Source organism: Pleurodeles waltl, chromosome 2_2 (assembly GCF_031143425.1).
Source record: "Pleurodeles waltl isolate 20211129_DDA chromosome 2_2, aPleWal1.hap1.20221129, whole genome shotgun sequence".
NCBI lineage: Eukaryota > Metazoa > Chordata > Amphibia > Caudata > Salamandridae > Pleurodeles > Pleurodeles waltl.
Genome location: NC_090439.1, coordinates 869,350,646 through 869,371,903, shown reverse-complemented (window position 1 = coordinate 869,371,903; position 21,258 = coordinate 869,350,646).

Genomic DNA, 21,258 nt, shown 5'->3' with positions numbered 1-21,258 from the left:
TCCCTAAGGTCACAGACCAATCAATCTTCTATTATGTCTTATGTGTTAGGCAAGATCTATGGATCTTTGCAACCAGCTGGAGGTAGAACAAGTTAAACATCAAAATCTCTTCAACAAATGCAGTTTATAGTATGACCCATTTGGTCACAAAAGCAATATTCCAGGCAGGGAAAAGTTTAAAAGTTTTATTACAAACTGATGCTCAGAATTATATAAATGAGCCTCAAGACAAAACCCTAAAGGTACAGAATCACCAAGATTGACCAAAGCGGCTGAAAAGGTTCAGGCAAGTTAACATTAAGAGGACATTCAAAATACTTAGGCTAGTAACTGGGAGAAGGAAAACCCTACCAATTGGAAAAGGTGCTAAGATTTGATGGCTACAACACATGTGGACATAAAATGAAAAGCAAGTAAAGGAAAAAAAGAGTTGGAAAAAGCCATCTGGGGAAGAAAGAAACTAACCAAAACTGGTAAAAGGAAAGTAAAAAGGGAAAGCATCAGCATGTCAGAAGCTCGATCAAGAGTCTTCTTCTTTGGGACAAAGAAAAAATCCCTAAACTAAGCAAAACATTTGAAAATCCAGCAAGTGCTATGAGATCAGTACCTCTCAGAGGCCAATTAGGGATCAACTCCTCATGAGAAGAGCAAGAAGGGTCCGGGTCAAAGTCCAATGGGTAACAGACAGGGTGACTGCTCTAGGGGGAAAACCAAAGCGTAACTGTCCAAGGGGAAAGGCAGGATGAGACTGCTGCTTCTCCACCAGAGGAACGGTATATAAAAAAATCCAAAGATCAAGATGATTTGCCGAATCATCACTCCACACAGCTCAAAAGATTAAATTGTCTAATGAGCATCAATCATATGCCAAGAACGGCAACAGGCGGAAAAGGAAGATGGCAGGTTGATGCCACTGCTGTGAGCTCTCTCCCTGAAGCGCTCCGCCATTCGCCACACCACCACACCGCCTCATGCAGAGGATCAAACCCAACAAACCCTCTTGGAAGCCCAAGGAAAACATATCTCAATGGCATCTAATTGACTCCTGAAGGTGGCAGCTTCTGGGCTTGATGTCTCTGGTGCCCAATGGCTGTTTACCGCCTGAAACCCGGGTTTTCTGGTCATCCCCCCGGCATGGTGCCACCTCGGACGAGCGGGCTCCTTTCAGCAGCGCTGGCAGTAATGGCCACTCCAAACTTCGGGGAGATATCAGATAACAGGATTAACCCTTGGGCCCTAGTGGAGAAGGTGTTTATCCCTCAGATCAGCCACCCGATAATGACATGACTAAAATCTGGGTCCGTTGCAAATCTAACCCATGCGTGCATAGAGGATCGGCCCACGCTGAGTCATGAGCGGCTAATCGTTGACTCCCTAATAGACGCGGCTGTAGCCCAGGCTCAAGCTGATGGACCGGATACCTCTGCTTTGGTGGGGTCTCCCATCTCGGCTGCAGCATTGATATGCAACAGTGTTGCAGAGGCTCCCACAGACCCCATCGCGGCACAACAATGTAACAGTTCTAGTGTTTATGAAGCCTATTCAGAAACTGACTGCTTGCAACCGACCTGGAGGTTGCTCTTAAAGTGCTGGGGATTAGAACCTGAAGCTAAAACTAAGGAAGCGGATGAATGTGCTACTTAAAGGGCTACAGAGTGGGTTATTGGGACCATCTACATGACTGAGGGCACAGCTGTGATGCCTGAGCTTGGGGAGGGGACAGCTAGCAGCGGCTCCCTCTTCCATAATATCAGCTCAGAAGGTAGTAAATATAGGGCATGGCAATGTAGCAATATCCCTACCTGTTTCTACTATTGGTGGCAGTGTGCCTACTAATATTTAGAGCCAACAACTAGCTCTGATAGAGCTTTACATGATGTGGCTGCGAGTGACATTTATAAATCTAGTAATACACTCAGCACGGGCCCACAGGCTGTAGAGTTGCAACAAGGGAAGAGTGGCAAGCAGCCAGTCTAGAAAGGCCAGGGCAAAATGAAGAAATGCGTCGACTCACAAGGCGGTATCCAGTGTGGCAACCCTGCTACTGCCTACTTAAAAAGCAACAGTACAAGCAGTCCTTTGCCAAACTGGGTTACCTCCAAGGGGGAAGACAAAGCTTTAATTCCTTGACAATCCACTACTTGTTCATCTGGTCTTCCCCCCCAGCAGAGAGGGTAAGCAACTGGCCCCAGAATGACATCTGAGGCTCTCCGCCGGCGGTGAAGCTATCCTGACTCACATGGATGTTCATGAGGATGTTCTTGACTCTTGTGGCAGTACTCCCTTGGAATACTCTACACCAGCTGTTTTGACATCCACTCCACTTGCGGAAGAGCCATCCCTATCTGCGATATTACAGTTTCTGCAGTCTCAGCATTGTGAGGCACTTAAGCACTGTGCTCAAGTAAAGGCAGATAATTTAATACTGCAGCAGTCCCTGACTGAGGTCACTGGCAAGGTTACACTGCTTACTACGGATATAGCAGTAGTTCAGCAACTTGTTGCAGCGACAGAAGATGTAACACGGCCATAGCAAAGTCAGTTAGAAGCCATGAGAACTAACGGGCATCAGTTCAAATTAAGCTGGAAGATTTGGAGAATCATCAGTGCCAAAATGATTTGAGGGTGTTCGGGATACCTGAAGGAAGAGAGTGTGACAACCCGAGGCAGTTTACCATCAAGTTATTCGAAAAAGCGTTTCCTGAGCTGGTGGACTGGGAGGTGGACTCTCAAATACAGCGGGTACGTCACCTTCCAATTAATCGGAATCAAGTTATTGCTAGTATACGCCTATGCACCCTCATCCAATTTTGATTTATGTGGGCAACCTTCTATTAAGGTAGGCTATTTCTTTAAAAGCCCGTCCAGCCACACCAGCTTTAGTAGAGTCAATGGCCCTCATTACAACCATGGCGGTCGGTGTTAAAGTGGCGGTAATACCGCCAACAGGCCGGCGGTAAAAAAAATGGAATCACAACCATGGCGGAAACCGCCAACACAGACAGCCACTTTAACACTCCGACCGCCACGGCGGTAGAAAAAAACACCGCAGCGGTAACCGCCAACAGACAGGCGGAAGCCAATGTACCGCCCACTGTATTACAAGGCACCAATCCGCCAGCTTTTCCGGGGCGGTACCAATGTCATCAAAAGCACAGCGGAAATAGTCTGTGGAACGGAAACCACTCACCTCTCGACACCCAACGAGGAACCAGGATGCCATGGAGCCCGAGTTACAGGTGTTACCAATGTTGGTTTACCTTCTCCTCTACCAGGAAAATCAAAGACGGCGGCGACGACCACGGTGAGTACTGCACCTAGCACACAGGGGAGGGGGGAGGAAAAAGAGAGTGACACGCACACGCAACACACAACACTCCCACCCTCACCCCCAACACCAGACACACAAATACATGCATCAACATTACATTTACACCCCGTCACCCCCTAGAAGAACACAAGGACCAAATGAAATGATTGTTACAAGTGTAATCATCGAAAATCTGGATAGGGAAACAGGTCTGTAAAAGATCAAAATATACAAATATGTACAGCAACTACACAAGTCTGGATAGTGTTCCCTTCATTGTCCATGGACCAGTGGTCACAAAATGCATGGACGAAGCCCACACGATACCTGACTCAAAACGGAGAGAACAATGCAGGGGCATCAGGTCGAAAATAAACAGGCACCTCAGGGGGACGGGGAGGGGGGGCACCTCAGCCAGATGAAGGGACGATGCCACTGCTCCACGATGGGGCTCCATGACCACAGATTGGTCCTGAGGAGTGCAAAGCCACAGTCTCACAAGTCTCTCAAGTGAGTGGTCTACCCACTGATTGGTCCTGGGGAGCGCAAAGCAACAGTCTCACAAGTCTCTCAAGTGGGTGGTTTGCCCACTGATTGGTCCTGGGGAGTGCAAAGCCACAGTCTCACAAGTGTCTCAAGTGGGTGGTTTGCCCAATGATTGGTCCTGGGGAGTGCAAAGCTACAGTCTCACAAGTCTCTCAAGTGGGTGCTTTGCCACAGTCTCTCTAGTGGATGCTGTTCTCCACTGATTCTGGAGGGGGCATGGTGTCCAGAGTGCTTCATCCTGCCAAGGATAAGGTGAGTGGATGCTTTTCTCCACTGGTTCTGGAGGGGGCATGGTGCCCAGAGTGCTTCATCCTGCCAAGGATTGGGTGAGTGCATGTATCTCTCCACTGGTTCTGGAGGGGGCTTTGTGCCCAGAGTGCTTCATCCTGCCAAGGACTGGGGCAGTGGATGCTTTTCTCCACTGGTTCTGGAGGGGTCATGGTGCCCAGAATGCTGCACATGGTGTGTGTCAGTTCTCATTCCCTCACCTGGGTGTGTGTGCCACGAGATTTTCTGGGAACAGGTAGCATGATACTCCATGGAGGCAGAGACACACTCCACCATGCGGCGACTTTGCCTGCCAACTGCTGGTACTAACAGTGCTGGTTGTGGTGCCTCATGTAGTCTGTGCAGGGTCCAGGACATCTCCTGCAGCCTCGGATGGCTGCCCACTGGGAATGATGTTCATGTTGGCTGTGGTGGCACTGTCTGTGCACGTCGCGGGGCAGGTGGCGGTGGTTGTGGCAGTGCATGTGTCAGCACCTGTGTGAGGGAGACAGCAGGACATCTCCTGCAGCCTCGGATGGCTGCCCACTGGGGGTGATGCTGGGGACTGTTGCAGAGGCAGCAGACATGCAGGTGGCGGTGCAGGTGGTGGTGGTTGCAGCGTTGGCCACCGCCGTACAGGTTGCTGTTCTGTTTGGCAGAAGGAGTGACACCAGTCCCTCACCCGTGGGCTCCGTGCCCTGAGCCGACTTCCCTTTAGCCTTGTGTCCCTTCCCCACCTTGGAAGTTGCTGTTGGGACCTTGGCACTGTCCTCTTTTGTCTTGGATGAGACCTTGCTGGGTGGTTGGTGCGGCTTTTCCCTGTGGCATGTGGGCCCCTTCTTCACCTTGGCAGGTGGCGGAGTAGGGTGATCCTTGGCCTCACTAGGTGGCACACTGGCAGCCCCGATGGGTGCCGCCCGCAATGTTACTGGACTTGCAGGGACCACACTGCTCGATGATTTCGTGCCTGAGGTGCTGGGCTGGGATCTGGACATCCTGGCCCTAGGGGAAAGCCGGGGGGGGGGGGGAGGTGTAGGGAAGAGGTCAATGTAAGCCAGGAAAAGTTTTTTAGACACACTGGGACGGGAAGATCAAAGGGGTTTGGGAGTGGAGGAAGAGGTAGTGGTTGCAGGAGGTGTACGTCTGCTGAGTTTGGGTGAGGGTGCATGGGCTGGAGGCTGTTGTGAGGTGGACGGCTGTTGAGTGGGTGTGTGCCTGCGTTTGTGTAGTTTGGGATGAGGGCTCACAGACACACTGGGAGAGGACACAGGGGACGTGTGAATGATAGTGGGGGTGGTGATTGCATGTGAGAGGCGCGGGGTGATGGGCGTTTTGGTGATGGAGGTAGTGGCTGAGGATGTAGTGCATGCAGGTGTGAGTGGAGACGAGACTGGGAGGGAGGAGGGGGACATGGAGGAGGGGGACACTGTGGAGGCAGTGGATGTTGGCGTGTCTGCATGGGGATGGTGCTTGTGTGAGTGCCTGTGGGATGTGTGGTGCTTATGTTTGCCATGTCCACTTCTGTGTGTTGATGAGTGTGCATGCTGGTCTGATGGTGTTCTTGGGATAGGGTGAGGTAGAGGGGATTGGGTCTGGGTAGTGGAAGTTGGATGGGGGAGGCTGGACACAGGGACAATGGCTGCCATCATTGCTGAGGCCAGAGCCTGAAATGCTCTCTGTTGGGCTGCCACGCCAGAATGAATGCCCTCCAGGTATGCATTTGTTTGCTGCAAATGCCTCTCAACACCCTGGATGGCATTCAAAATGGTTGATTGCCCAACAGTGAGGGATCTCATTTGATCAATAGCCTCCTCACTGAGAGCAGAAGGGCTGACTGGGACAGGGCCTGAGGTGCCTGGGGCGAAGGAGATGCCCACCCTCCTGGATGAGCGGGCACGGGAAACACGCTGAGAGGCTGCTGGGAGGGCGGTGCTGGTAGGGGGGGTGGCGGCTGTACCTGCTGATGTGGTGGGCACAGATGTGCCCACCACCGCAAGGGAGCTCCCTGCGCATTTCGCTGTGTTCTGCTGTGTTTACTGATGCCCAACAACTGTCGAACATTGGTATGTGACGATGAACATTGACATTGCAATTTTTCTGAAAGGTTGCAATTACACATTTGTGAAAATACAGACTGACTGCAGATTGATTTGTGATTCAAGGGTGTTTATTTCTGTGCTAATAAGTGGAGGGGGCTGTGCAATGGGCTGGGGTGATGGTGGAGGAATGTTCATGGTGGAGTCCAGTCTCTTGGTATCACAGGTGCATTGTCCAAGGGGGCATAGTAAGTGGAGTAATGGCAGTTCAAAGTTGTCAGGGTGACATAGTGGGACAAAAGGGTGACAATCAGGAGAGTCTTATTTCCTGGCCGGGGTCTTGGCTTTGTTCCTTGTCTTGTTCCTGGATCTCAGGGACCGTTTGCGGGCTGGTTCTCCTTCTGCAGGGGGTGGGGTGCTGGTGGCCTGTTGGTCCTATGGTGGGACCACCTGTCCACTAGCGCCGGCGGAGGTGGAGGGCTGTTCATCGTTCAGGCTAGTGTCAGGGGCCCGTTGGTGTGACACTGTGTCCCTCATGGTGTTGGCCATGTCTGCCAGCACCCCTGCAATGGTGACCAGGGTGGTGTTGATGGAATTCAAGTCCTCCCTGATCCCCAGGTAGTGTTCCTCCTGCAGCCGCTGGGTCTCCTGAAACTTGCCCAGTACTATGCCCATGGTTTCCTGGGAATAATGGTATGCTCCCATGATGTTGGAGAGTGCCTTGTGGAGAGTGGGTTCCCTGGGCCTGTCCTCCCCCGTGGCACAGCAGTCTTCCCAGCAGTCTTCCCAGCTTCCCTATTATCCTTTGCCTCTGTACCCTGAACCGTGTGCCCACTGCCACTGACCCCAGGTCCCTGATTGTCTTGGGTTGGTGGGTTTGCCTGGGGTCCCTGTAGTGGTGGACAGACTGCTGATTGACATGTCCTGGGGACAGAGGGATGGGCCAGCTGGGTGGGTGCTGTGGTGGTGTTTCCTGAGGGGGAGGTTCAGTAGTGGTTTGTGACAGTGGCAGGGGAACCGACTGTCCAGAGGTCCCTGATGGGCCAGGCTGGTCATCTTGATCCAGGCGTGCAGAGCTGCTGTTGTCACTGTCGGCCTCTTCTGTGGGGGGACTGGATATGTCTGGCCCCTCCTGTCCGGTGACATTGGGTATGGGTCCTGTTGGGGTGTAAATGCATAGTTATTGTATCTGTGTGTGCCATCTTGTGCAATGGGTGAGTTACCCTCTTCTCCTGTGCTTGCATTATTGTGTTTGCCCTTGTGTGATTAGCGATTTTGGGGCCTGGGTGAGTATCTGTACTGGACATGCTTTGGTGATGGGTGTCCATGCATTGGTGTGACATGCAGGCCTTGGTTTTATGCTGTGTGGATTGTGATAGTGGGGTATCTGTCAGGTGCTGGGGTGATGGGTGTGAGGGTTGGGCTAGGAGTTTGTGATAGCATGCAGCTAGGGTGGGGGGGGGGGGGATATAGTAGTAAAGATATGACTTACCAGAGTACAGTCCTCCTGCTACTCCTGCGAGGAACTCAGGATGCATGATTGCCAAGACTTGCTCCTCCCATGTTGTTAGTTGTGGGGAAGGAGGTGGGGGTCCACCGCCAGTCCTCTGTACTGCTACCTGGTGTCTGGATACCACGGAACGCACCTTCCCCTGTAGGTTGTTCCACCTCTTCCCAATGTCGTCCTGTGTTCTGGGGTGCTTTCCCACTGCATTGACCCTGTCGACAATTCTCTGCCATAGCTCCATCTTCCTTGCAATGGAGGTCTGCCGCACCTGTGATCCGAAAAGCTGAGGCTCTACCCAATGATTTCCTCCACCATGACCCTGAGCTCCTCCTCAGAAAACCTGGGGTGCCTTTGAGGTGCCATAATGTGGTGTGGATGATGTGTGAGGTGATGTTTGTTGTGCTGTGTGATGTGTTGTGTTGGGGTGTGTTCTTTGAGGTGCGTGGATGTTGTATGAGTGATGGTGGTGTGTGCCTGTGGCTGCTGGTGTTGTGTTTGCTATTCTGTCTCTCTGTGTGTCTTCAAAAAAAATTGTTGTAAGGGGTTGTGGGTAATGTGGGTGTGTGTTTTATAATGGTGTGAGTGTGTGGATGTGGTGTGTGTATGTGTATCAGGTGTGTGTATTTGGAATTGTCCAATGTGGTTGTGTTTTGTAAGTGTGTGTGTATTTTGAGCGCAGTGGTGTGATTTGTGGGTCATGATAGTCATGATGTAGGTTTTGGTATCGCCAGTTTAGCACTGACATTTGGTGTGGTGGACTTGTGTGGGTGTCTGTTTTGTGGCAGATTACGAGATGTGGGTCGTAATACCTGTAGCGGATTTCTGCCGCGGCCACGGTATCTTGACAACCGTCAGCACGGCTGTAAGCGGGATTTACCGCCAGGGTTGTAATGAGGACCAATGTCCATTTTTTTTGGGTCAGATTTGTGTAAACTCACTATGGACAACATTGGCAATTGCGTCGAATGAAAAACCCATTGAAAGCTGTTTGGGTACAGGTCTTTCTGAAGGAGCCTGAGAGGCTTAAAATTGTCAAGGGTGGTCGAACACAGTTTTGCTACACAGAGAAAGATGCAGCACAAGTTCAGAGTCACTAGCAAGGTGTATCATTGCCAACCTGAATCTGGCTGATGTATGGCAGGCCTGGCAGGTCCTATTATTTCATGACTATGTATACTCAACCTTTCTGCCTATTTCTTCCCTGTCTGCTGGCACTCTGGTGCATATCATTTTTTTTCCTTGTTTGTGCATTTAGACATTTGTAGGATGCTATTTCACATTGAGGATCTTGTGATTTACTAGAGTGTGTCTTTTTTTTCATTCTCAAATTTGTGGGTGGTGTGTTGCTGGCTGGGGAAGACTTGGGATATGGCCTAGCAGTGCTGTCATTTCAGGTTTGGGTTAAAATGGGTCAGAATGATTGCAGATTGGCTCCTGAATATTTGGGCACATTTTTGACATGACAGTATTTAAGGCATGAACCCAGGCAGGGTATTGCTAAGACCAAACTAGTACAATATCTTACGCAATGACTGTACTGAAATGTATGTGTAATCAAAACGCTAGTAGTAGTATACACATCACACATCTTATGCGAAGACACAAGTGTAGAGCAAGTACGCACCAACAAAAGAGAGTCAAAAAGTGGGTGCTATGGTGATAGAGGGTATCCTACTACCAGAAATACCTGTGGAAAGCAGCCTAAGCAGGTAACTACATATAAATTCAAAATGAGTACCACAGCACAGCCAATAATTAATGCAATAGTGTATATGTCAGTCTCTTTCAAACAAAATTACGAAGAAAAAAGTTCCAATATTGTAGGAAGTTGGCTCTGTATATACTATTTCAAAGTAAGAAATAGTGTGCACAGAGTCTAAGGGTTCCCCTTAGAGGTAAGATAGTGTCAAAAGTCGATAATTCTAACGCTCTATTTTGTGGTAGTGTGATCGAGCAGTAGGCTTATCAGAGGGTAGTGTTAAGCATTTGTTGGACACACACAGGCAATAAATGAGGAACACACACTCAAAGACTTACTCCAGGCCAATAGGTTTTTATATTGAAAAATATATTTTCTAAGTTTATTTTAAGAACCACAGGTTCAAGATTTACAGTTAATCATTTAAATGTAAGGTACTTCGCTTACATCCTTTAGGAACTTTGAATGAAAGCAATATCATGTACAGTCTTTGTAAAAATGGCAATAAGCTATTTTCAAAGTGGACACTGCAAAAATCAACTGTTCCTGGGGGAGGTAAGTAAAGGTTAGTTTTGAAGGTAAGTAAAACACTTACAAGTCTCAAGTTTGGGGCATAGGCAGCCCACCGTTGGGGGTTCAAGGCAACCCCAAAGTTACCACACCAGCAGCTCAGGGCCGGTCAGGTACAGAGGTCAAAGTGGGGCCCAAAACACATAGGCGCCTATGGGGAACAGGGGTGCTCCGGTTCTAGTTGCCAGCAGGTAAGTACTTGCGTCCTCGGGGGCAGAACAGTGGGGTTTTGTAGAGCAGCGGGGGGACACAAGAAGGCACACAAAGTACACCCTCACTGGCACAGGGGCGGCCGGGTGCAGTGAGCGAAGCAGGCGTCGGGTTTTAGATTGAAAACAATGGAGGGACCCGGGGTCACTCTAATGTGGCAGGCAGGCACGGGGGCTTCTCGGACAGCCACCACCTGGGCTAAGCAGAGGGTCGCCTGGGGGTCGCTCTTGCACTGAAGTTCGGTTCCTTCAGGTCCTGGGGGCTGCGGGTGCAGTGTTGGTTCCAGGTGTCGGGTCCCTTGTTACAGGCAGTCGCGATCAGGGGGAGCCTCTGGATTCTCTCTGAAGCGTCGCTGTGGGGGCTCAGGGGGGTCGTCTCTGGTTACTCACGGGCTTGCAGTCGCCGGGAAGTCCTCCCTGAGGTGTTGGTTTTCTGCAGGTCGAGCCGGGGGCGTCGGGTGCAGAGTGTGAAGTCTCACGGTTAAGAGGGGAAACGTGAAGTCTTTGGAAGTTGCTTCTTTGTTGCAAAGAAGTTGCAGGTTTTGAACAGGGCCGCTGCTCACAGGAGTTTCTTGGTCCTGTAGTCCAGGGCAGTCCTCTGAGGCTTCAGAGGTCACTGGTCCCTGTCGGATGCGCCGCTGGAGCAGGTAATCGAAGTTGGATACAGGCCAGTAGGGCTGGGGCCAAATCAGTTGTCGTCTTTCTCCTTCTCTGCAGGCTTGTAGGTCAGCAGTCCTTCTTCTTTCTTCAGGTTGCAGGAATCTGATTTCCTTGGATCTGGGGAGCCCCTAAATACTGAATTTAGGGGTGTGTTTAGGTCTGGGAGGGCAGTAGCCAATGGCTACTGTCCTCGAGGGTGGCTACACCTTCTTTGTGCCTCCCTGTGGGGAGGGGGGCAAATCTCTAATCCTACTGGGGGAATCCTCCAAACTCAAGATGGAGGATTTCTCAAGGCAGGGGTCACCTCAGCTCAGGACACCTTAGGGGCTGTCCTGACTGGTGGGTGACTCCTCCTTGTTTTTCTCATTATCTCCTCCAGCCTTGCCACCAAAAGTGGGGGCAGTGGCCAGAGGGGCGGGCATCTCCACTAGCTGGGATGCCCTGGGGTGCTGTAACAAAAGGGGTGAGCCTTTGAGGCTCACCACCAGGTGTTACAGTTCCTGCAGGGGGAGGTGAGAAGCACATCCACCCAGTACAGGCTTTGTTCCTGGCCACAGAGTGACAAAGGCACTCTCCCCATGTGGCCAGCAACATGTCTGGTGTGTGGCAGGCTGGCAGCCTACACTAGAGTTCGGGTATGTATTCAGGGGGCATCTCTAAGATGCCCTCTGGGTGTATTTTACAATACATTGCACACTGGCATCAGTGTGCATTTATTGTGCTGAGAAGTTTGATACCAAACTTCCCAGTTTTCAGTGTAGCCATTATGGAACTGTGGAGTTCGTGTTTGACAAACTCCCAGACCATATACTCTTATGGCTACCCTGCACTTACAATGTCTAAGGTTTTGCTTAGACACTGTAGAGGCATAGTGCTCATGCACATATGCCCTCACCTGTGGTATAGTGCACCCTGCCTTAGGGCTGTAAGGCCTGCTAGAGGGGTGACTTACCTATGTCACAGGCAGTGTGAGGTTGGCATGGCACTCTGAGGGGAGTGCCATGTCGACTTAGTCATTTTCTTCCCACCAGCACACACAAGCTGTGAGGCAGTGTGCATGTGCTGAGTGAGGGGTCCCTAGGGTGGCATAAGACATGCTGCAGCCCTTAGAGACCTTCCCTGGCATCAGGGCCCTTGGTACCCTGGGTACCAGTTACAAGGGACTTACCTGAGTGCCAGGGCTGTGCCAATTGTGGAGAGAAAAGTACTGTTTAGGGAAAGAACACTGGTGCTGGGGCCTGGATAGCAGGGTCCCAGCACACTTTCAATCATAACTTAGCATCAGCAAAGGCAAAAAGTTAGGGGGTAACCATGCAAAGGAGGCATTTCCTTACAAATATTTTCCTCGAAGATTTATTGAAAGCAAAGTCCAGCTGCACATATTCTTTTGAGTATGACAAATCCTAAGAAACAGCCACAGCCAACACGTTTCGTCACATATAGTGATTTTCTCAAGGCTAAAAATAGCTGTAAAAGGAACATAAAGATGTCTTGTGAATGTCCAATGAGGAGATTCAAATGAAACTCCAAGTATCAGTTCAAGCTGCGAGAAGCCAACAAGGCGCCATGAAGTGTGTGAGGGCACAGAGTACAAAATGCCAAAATTTGGCGACAGTGATTATGCAGAGGAGATCCTGTTGGGTAGTAGTCAGAGTAGAGGCAATCTTCTGAAGAAACTGTTATTGAACAATCGTCAGTCAATGTAAAATTAAAGTGAATTAGGCTATGATATGCCAAAGTCATGGAATCCTGGGGAAAGGTAGCCTCCTGTGTCAAAACTTTAGCGGCTCCCAGGGGAAGATGGGCAATCACCCAGATGAGAATACATGGACAAAGATATGTTATTTGCTGAGTTTATGGCCCACATTTTGATGAACCTTGGATATTTGATATATTATGCTTACAACTTCTAGATTGGTAAGGGAATTTAATATTGATGGGGGACTTTAACTGTGTAATTGATTACCAAATAGATTCTACTAACCACCCTGTTCACCCGAGGATGTCTAAAACTAGGGCATCCATTTTAGAGCTTGCTCGATTGAATGGATTGATCAATGTATGGAGGGCTAAATATCTCACTAAGCTAGGATATACTTATTATTATACTCACGGATAGATATGACTTTTGTTAGTGGTTAGCTAATAGTGTGAGCAGAAATAAATCCTAAGATTACTTCCGCTCACAACCCATTACTGCTGTTGTTTCAGTCTGCCATGGCGAGGAGGGATAAATGACAGTTCATGTTTCCTCGTCATTTGCTTTCTGACCTAGATTATCAAGCTTTTATGGATAGGTCACTTAGGGAGTTCATTGAGGTGAACAATGGCTCAGCTCCACCACACATTGTGTGGGATACTATGAAAGCATATGTCAGGGGCATTATGTTACAGTTTATTCTTAACAAAAAAAGGGCTGTGCAGGAGAGTGTGCAGTGGCTCTGACACTGAATTCATTCTTTTTGAATTAGAGATCTGGCATGCTCAGGCAATTTGAGTTAGCGACTCAGGTGTGCAGGCCATATATCTGGAGCTAGGATGACAGGGTCTTGAACACCGATCCTCAGGTTATTGTTGAACAATTTACACTATTTTATCAAGAGATCTATGGTCCAGCCCAAGTACTTAGTCAGGCTGACGTCAGTGATTACCAATGGCGGCTCCTCCGCTTGGGCGGAGGAGCACCGCCTCCCCGCCAGCAGTAGAAGCTGCAAACCTTTCACAAGGAAGGGACAATAAACCATGTTTTTTGGTCCCTTCCTTGTGAAAGAGGTGGGGCCATGGGCTGACAAGCAGTGAGGGGAGTGTGCACTGTGCATTCCCCTCACTGCGCAATTATGTTTGGCTGGCCTTCTCCGGCTGGCCAAATATACATGTGCAGTAGGCTGTCTCCAGCCCGGCAAATCTGTTGCCAGGCTGGAGAGAGCCTACACAGGCTCCCAGTCTGCCTAGCAGCAGCCTAGATGGGGGTGCTCCTAGACAATCCTGACGCTGCTCTGGCCAGCGTCAGGATTGGCCGCAGGGCAGGCTGGGAGCCTGTGCCTGCGTGCAGCGTCGAAGCAGGAGAGAGAGTAAGTTTTTTTTTTTTTTTTTTTTTTAATTTAAATTCCTTTACCCCACGGCACCCTTCTTACCCCCCCATCCCTGCATGCTACCCCACCCTGCTCCTCCTAACCCTGGCGAGCTGGGACTGACAATTACCTACATGGCTCTGGATTACCATATCTCCAGGACAATAAAGCACAGGACCTCCAGAAAGATATCACCGCAGCTGAGATAGAAGCTGCTTTCATAGCTCTGCCTACTGGGAAAGTGGCTGGCGACGATACAATCCCACTTGGATTTTATAAGGTATATATTGAGATTTTGCTCCAAGAATGTATTGATCTCATCAAGCATATAGACAAGGGGGTGAGGTGCCCATTTCATGGAATCTCAGCAATATTGTAGTCTTTCTGAGGAAGGACAAGCTCCCAGTGGGCAGGGGCTCCTACAGCCCTATTTCTCTTATTAATTAAAATGCAAAAGTATTTTCTAAGAACTTGGCAATGCAACTGGCCATAACCAATACCTGGTTTTGTCTCAACAACATGGCTTTGTGCCTGAAAGGGACACTACAACCCATACTATTTTTTTTTAACAGATTTTATTAGTTTTTTGTTACATATCAAGCCATTACAATATACACAAAAGTTCCTGCAACCTAGAAATTGCATATTGGGCTGAATAGCATACATGTAAACAACTATTGTAAGACTTGTGCATAACAATGTTAGCATACTAATTAAGAGCATCCCCACCTCTGCCTGTGCTGTATCTCAGTCCTCAAGCCTGCAATCAAGTGTGAGTGTCTAAGGAGACAAGTGCATGCAGAGGAATCTCTGTCGAGTGTAACTATGATATAACACTTAAACTTCCTAACTAACACTTAACTCCCCCCCGTGCTCCTGCTGTCTTCCCCTTGTCACCCGGTTTAATGTAATCATAGTCCTTCCTCCCGTGCTGCCCGAGCAGCTCACTGTGTCCATTAAGTGTGGAATTCAGGCATGCTTCCTATTCCCAGCGTAATCCATCTAGTAAACCATTGTGTATTTCATCCTGTCAAATGGTAGCCACGGGAGCCGGCCCCACTCCTGTTGTACAGGGCGTTTCATCATGTAGTTTTTCATCTAGCTGGTCCCAGGCCTCCTTCAGTTCAGGAGACCCTCTACCCCTCTGAAGCTCCACATGCAGGACCAGTCTTTCGCTCCCAAACCATTTCTTTAGCTCTCTCCTCCAGATGGGAAGATGAGGGCCAGTGATGCTTTTCCAGTTCTTCATCAGCTCTCGTTTAGCAAGTATGAATGCAAGATCCTGAAACCTACTACCTATTTGATTCTTGGGGGTGTGTGGAAAAAAGTGTAGCAAGCAATGTGCAGCTTTACAAGCAACTCCGTGCTCTACTATATCCGCCACCTCCCTCCCCACAGAGTTCCAGTATGCCTTCAACAGAGGACAAGACCAGAGCATATGTATGAAGTCGGCCACCTCCGTCCCGCACCAGGGTCACCTCTCATCAGAGACCCGAAAGTGGTCCTGCAGTCTCTGCGGGGTAAGGTAAGCTCTATGTAATAAAACTGTATGAGCTGAAATCTAGCATTTCTAGAAATCTTCGGTACCCTTTCTAGTATTTGATCCCAATTGCTTTCTGAAATCTGGGTCGCTATGTCTGGCTCCCATTTGTGTCTCAGCTCTTCAAGTGGTCCCAGTGTCCCTGCATTGAATGTCCTGTACAGAGTTGTGACGGCCTTCTGAAGCCCGTCCAACGTCACTATATAGATACCCGGGTGATGAGGAGGAGGCTCTCCATTTCCTGACTTCCAGTGTGCTCGTATTGCCTGCGTGACAGCTCGGTGCAAGAGAACTTGGTCCTGTGACAGATCAAGAGCCTTACGAAAATCCTCGAATGGCAGAAGACAGCCCTCCCGATAACGGTCCCCATCTGTATGATACCGGACCCCTCCCAGGCCAAAAGTCCTCTCCAATCCCCTGCGCAGGTAACCACTGACACAAGCCAGTGGAATCTCCGGCGCATACGGCGCTGACAAGCCTGAGCGCCTCCAACACCGGCCGAGAACCCTGCCCTCGAGAGAGAGCCCAGAGTAGGGCGGCCAAAAAACATTCCCGCCAGCAGCAACACCGGAGGAGCCAAGGTGTCACTATTTTTCTCACCGACCCTTTGCTCTGCCACCCAGCAAGTCAGCCACTGCAGCTGAGCAGCCAAATAATAGGAGTCAATGTTGGGAACCGCTAGCCCTCCTCCCGCTCTGGGCCTTTTCAGTTTGGCGAGCGCCACTCTGCGTCTCCCCTTTCCCGGGATGAATGCTGTGAGCATGGAATCTAGCTCCCTGAACAGTGCCCCTGGAATACAGACTGGCAGAGTCACGAAGAAATACAGCAGGCGTGGGAGTGCCACCATCTTAATGACCGCTATCCGCCCTGCCACTGAGAGCGGGAGCGAGCTCCAAAAAGCTATGCTGGTTCTCAAGGCCCTGATGGTGCCCCCAATGTTAACCTCTAATAGGTCAGTCCGAGAGTGATAGATTTTAACTCCCAGGTAGGGCATGCATCTGGGTTCCTAACTCACATTCCCCAGCCCCTCCGGCGATTCCCGGTGCGGAGACAAGGGAAATAAGAAAGATTTCTGCCAATTGACTTGCAAGCTGTTCAGTCGACCAAACAAGGCCAGCATCGATTGGGCCCTCTCCAGCTCCCGATCGGTATGCTGTAAGAACAGCAGCAGGTCATCTGCATATAATGCGATTGTATGACGCCTGGTGCCCTGCGGTAATCCCTGATACCAGTTGGTGGTTCGAGTCTGGGCAGCCAATGGCTCCACTGCTAATGCAAATAATAGCAGTGATAGGGGGCAGCCCTGCCTAGTTCCCCTCTCCACTGAATACTGCTCTGACACTATAGTGCCCGTTCTGACTCTCGCCTTTGGATTCGTGTATAATAGACTCATCCAAGTGACGAAGCCCTCGCCCAACCCCATGTGGGGGGGCGTGGCTACGAGCTCATGGGAGGGGGCCCTCACTGGCACCCTATGTGCCCTTTCGAATACGAAGAAACATGAAATGCCCTCCGGTGCCACCTCCTCCATTATTCACTTCTCCAGATAGTCGGTTAAGTCTTGTCGCTCAGTTTTTTCCGGTGAGCCAATTATCCGTATGTTGTTTCTCCTAGACCTATTTTCTGCATCCTCAGTGTGGGCTAGGAGCGTACCCACTTGCTTTTCAAGGGTGGTGACCCGGTCTCCAGTCGCCTCCAACTCAGGCTTAAGTTCCTCAACATTTTTTTCTGTCGTCGTCACTCTCTCCGCAAGTTGGCGTTGGTCCTCTCTCAGTAGGCCAAGGTCCAGCACAAGGGTGTCAGTCTTAAGCTCTAGGCTTTCCCTTGATGATGTAATGGCCTGCATGATGTCGCCCAGTGAGGGGCCCTCTTCGGCCATCGGTTGCGCCGATCCGGTGGGAGCAGGGAAATGATCAGTGGGGGGGTCCCCAGTGTCTTGGGTCGTGTCCTTTCATTTGGTAGTCTTCCCCATCTTGCTAAAGCTCAGCAGGGTTCCCCCCCCCCACTGTCCAGATTGTTATATGTCTGGCTCTGAGGTGCTCAGCACCGTCCAGGCCCAATCAAGGCCCACGCTCCTCCATCCTGTATTCTGGGGCACCCCCTGTCTCTGCTCTGCGCACTCTCCTCACCTCGTGCAAGTCCCGGGGGGAAAAGACAGCCACCTGGTGATGCCGCAAAGACCAGATGCCCTCCTCTCTGGGCCCACGATAACTGTCCGATCAGAGAGAGTTAGGAACCCTCCTTTGCTCCCCACCCCCCTTAGAAGCTCTCACCTCGGCCACAGTGCCGGGGGGGGGTCCTATTTCTTGTGCGGTCCCTAGCTGCGAGAGGTAAAAGGCCCCAGGGTGCACGCCGCTTCAGGGAGATCCCTCAGGCCGCGCCCAGGCTGGGCCTCGGCATCCTGATGCCGCCCGACATTTTGAAATCAGGCAGGCAGCCCTCTGGTGCCATTTCTGGTGCCCCCCTTCTCCCGATCCTTAGGGAGGGGGGGAGCAGTGTGTCGGTCGATGGCGTCAGGATTTAGAAATAACGGGGGGCCCCAGCCGGAGCTCCCCTGCGACACAGCGCACTCCATGAGCTCATAGCCACGTCACCCCACACTACAACCCATACTAATGCGGCAATAGCAGCATTCGATGTGGCTGCGAAAATGGGAAATAGGATCAGTATGATGCTTTTGGATGATGAGAAGGAATTTGAATGAGTGGTTACGGAATGTCTCTGGACTACGATGGCAGGATTTGGTTTTGGGGACAGATTTATTAAATTGGTATAATCCTTATATAGGAATCCTGGTGCCGAGATAGTGCAGGGGGAGAACTCCTCTCCTATATTTAAAATTCACAGAGGCACCAATCAGGGATGACCGCTTCCCCTCTTCTCTTTGCTCTTTTTATAGAACCGTACTTGAAGCATCTCTTATTAAATAAGGGTATTCAGCCAGTAACATCTAGTGGTTTTGAACGTAAAGTTGCAGCTTACGCTGATGATGTGGCTGTACTGGGAGCAGTAGCCACGGCTACATACTTGGGTATAAAACTGAGCAGTCGGGTAGAAGAAATTTTTGAACTTACGTATGAGCCTCTTCTGCAGTTATTAACTGTAGTGTTGGGGCCCTAGGCCCCCATCCTACTAAAATGGACCACACGGACACGGTTGGTTGGTAGGCATAACTGGCCCTGGGCATGTGCGCCCGGCCCTTTTTATTGCCAGGGTCACCTGACCGGTGACGCCTGTGTTGGGTGGGTGTGGGGTGTAGGTGGGAGGCCAGCCCTCAGCAGAGAGGCTGGCCAAACACTAGAACGTGTCCAGCAGGACACTACATTAACTTCCAAGCTGTGATAATGGCATCGGCTCCCTATTAGCATGCTAGGCCAGTGTAATACCATTAAAATGAAGATCTTACCTACATTTCTGTATTTGTTTCTAGCCATTTCACTGAATCCTTTTTTTTTTAGAATTTTAGAAGGTGTAATTGGCCGTTTTATATGGAGCTACAAACGGGCCAAGCATGCTATTTGTTTTATCAAGCTACCTAACTTTAAACTGTAATTCTGGGCAGAATTTGCTGGGTGTATTCGTAATTTGCTATCTGAGCAGGAACCAGATATGCCCATTATAGAATATCAACTTGCCCTGGGGTCCGGTGCCAAGTTTTTCTTACACAGGCTAACAAACCCTAACTACTACAAATGTGTCCGATGTGAAATTATCAGGGATATTTGTAGTATTTGGAGGGAAATATGCTGTAGGTATTCTCTCGCTCTACTGCATGCAGAAACACCATTGAGGGGCAATCCAGCTTTCCCTGAAATATTTCATGATGCACTGGGCCAGGCACGGGAAGGGTTAGGGTTGACGACTCTAGGACAATTGCATGATTTGAAGGGGTTCTGCTTTGGTGGAGGTCTCTTATGATCTTCCCCATCATGCGGGATTACTTAATGCGCAGATGCAAGGAACCAATAAACCTTGAGGCATCTGACATACTGTCCTGCTTTTTTAGAGCACCATCAACATCTTTTATCAGCTTGGTATATCAGAGGCTTTGTTCGCAAGGGTGATAGCTCAATATTAGACTCCAAATGGAGCAGTATGTTTGGTTCTGAGGTTTCTGCGGTCGAGATCCAGGATGCTCTGGAGGGGGCAGATCGGTCAGTCCTTTCAGTAAGCTTAAAGCTGCAACAACTCTAGACTTTGTGTATGCTTTACCATACACAGCGGATTTCTGAATGGTCCACAAATTATGGGGTGAACAAATCTCAATGCCCGAAATTCTCCTGCAATGCGGCTGATTTATTGCACATTTGCTAGCTGCCCGGGCCTCCAGGAATATTGGGCTGGTGTTGCTCAGCTGGTAACATCTCATCTTGGTTGGAATTTCCAGTTGTCTGTGAGCAATATTATGATAGCGTATAAATAAGACTGTGATCTTAGCTCCAGAATCTTGACTTTGATAATAATTGCATCTGATCACTTATGTACACATAGGTCTTGGATAGCCTTGTCTCCCCCGAAGGTTGTTGAATGGTGGTCAGCTATGCGTCAAACTTACGAATGTGAAGTAGCTGTGTGTAAGGTTAGAGGTCCCTGAGCTTTAAAACAATGTGAACAAATCTGGGCAAGCATGAAATGAGATTAGCTTTAGAGGAACTTTCTTCAACTTTTGTTCTGCCTGTTCTCAAACATTTGAATGTCCATTATTGTATATAATATGCAATGTCATACTATTTTTACTGTCTGTGTTTCCTCTGTGTTATTTTTTCTTGCCAAACGTATTTCTTTAAGTTCTGCAATCATGTACGACTCAAATAAAAAATGTAATAAAAAACAAAAAGAACAGTAGCATAGCAATATTTTCCCAAGTCCAGCATAAGAATGGTATTCATCTTAGCTCATCCATATGATTGAAACAAATGTAGATACTTTACTTCCACAGTTCCTGCATGTACTGAATTCAAGGTTAGTTTTCCAGACTCACTATGTGTAAAACAATAGGACATTCTATTACCAATCTAGCATCACATGAGAACATTACCTAAAAGGAAAGGTCACGTTAGCAGACTGACTAAACATTTTCAACACTGTCAGAAAACAGAGCCTTGCAGGCCTCACTTAGGCTAAGCATAGGCATATATGAGGATCCGTTACAGCCATTAAGGCACATAAAACATTCAAAATCTGAAACTCATCATTATTAATATTGTCAGTTCATGAAATTGCAAATGTTTAAAGCGGAATAAACTTAAATTAATACATTCTAATAAATGTGGTGCAGAAGCGCATTTTCCAACACTTGCATGTAACTTTGGAAACATTTTTCTTTCGAAAATTATTATTGTATTAATGGAAACTAGTAACTAACAACCTATTGAAGTGACTAAAATCAAAACAAATTATTGCATTTGAAGTTTTAGGTCTTTACCACATCAACTAAATTGTGCTAACCCTCAGTGAAAGCACATTCGCATAGGCTATCGGTGCACCACTTTACAACTAGATTGCTAGAAGGTTTAATGACAAAATGCAAACTCTGTTATATTTATGTGATTACTGTGACATCAAAGTAGCTTTTAATATTTCTGCTACATCAGTATGGCATGGCCAGCCACAATTATAGGGGGCTTGTTTGATTTGATTGGATACATAATTTAGTCCTAACTCCTTGTGGGAGCTATTGGGTGGTAGACCTAACAGATATGCCCTGTAACCCCAAATTGCTGCTCCGTACATGATGACCAGGCAACAAAGTTATCAATCAGACTCTTAAGACCCAAAGGTGTTAAGAGACATGAGCACCGCATCATCTGCATATAATAAGGTGGCCATAGGTTGATTTTTTG